The sequence below is a fragment of the Limulus polyphemus genome, unplaced genomic scaffold (genome assembly GCF_000517525.1).
Source record: "Limulus polyphemus unplaced genomic scaffold, Limulus_polyphemus-2.1.2 Scaffold12, whole genome shotgun sequence".
Taxonomy (NCBI): domain Eukaryota; kingdom Metazoa; phylum Arthropoda; class Merostomata; order Xiphosura; family Limulidae; genus Limulus; species Limulus polyphemus.
In genome coordinates this window covers 903,309-903,957 of record NW_013665622.1, presented here as the reverse complement: position 1 = coordinate 903,957, position 649 = coordinate 903,309, and positions in this window count along the sequence as shown.

Sequence of the window (649 nt, the reverse complement as noted above, 5' to 3'; positions counted from 1 at the left end):
TCTTTTACTAACGAATAGTGGGATTTACCGTCACATTATAATGCCCCCACGGCTGGAAGGGCGAGCATGTTTGGGGGGACGGGATTCGAACCCGCGACCCTCAGATTACGAGTTGAGCGCCCTAACCACCTGACCTTGTCAAAATACGTTATATTAAAATGATTTTGGAGCATCGTCACGTTGTTACAGTCCATGTCGCAACATCTTGTCATGCTCTATCTGACGGCACGCATGTTGACGACAGCCCTGTGCTGTAGTTTCCGTTGTAATAGGCTTCGTCGTAAAGCTGTCGTGTCAAAAGCACACCATTACTCCCTGCTCGCTTTCCACTAATCATCTAGTGTATGAGAACAACAATTCCCCTTGCCAATTTCAACAGTCCAGTCGCACAATAATTCATAGCCGATATATGTTGCAAATAGCCACTTTTCCAATTGGATATCCAACTTGGTTATGTTACGTATTGTTGCATAGGACACGTGGACGGCTTTTGACACTGATATTTGTACTTATAGATTCCCACCTGTTCAAGACATCGCACTTTGCCTACCACGGTTGGAATCAAGTTTGCTAGGCCGCGTATTTTGTTTTATCCACCACCATGCCCCAAGTTGAACAAAACGCGGCCAGGCTAGTTAATGAATGAATA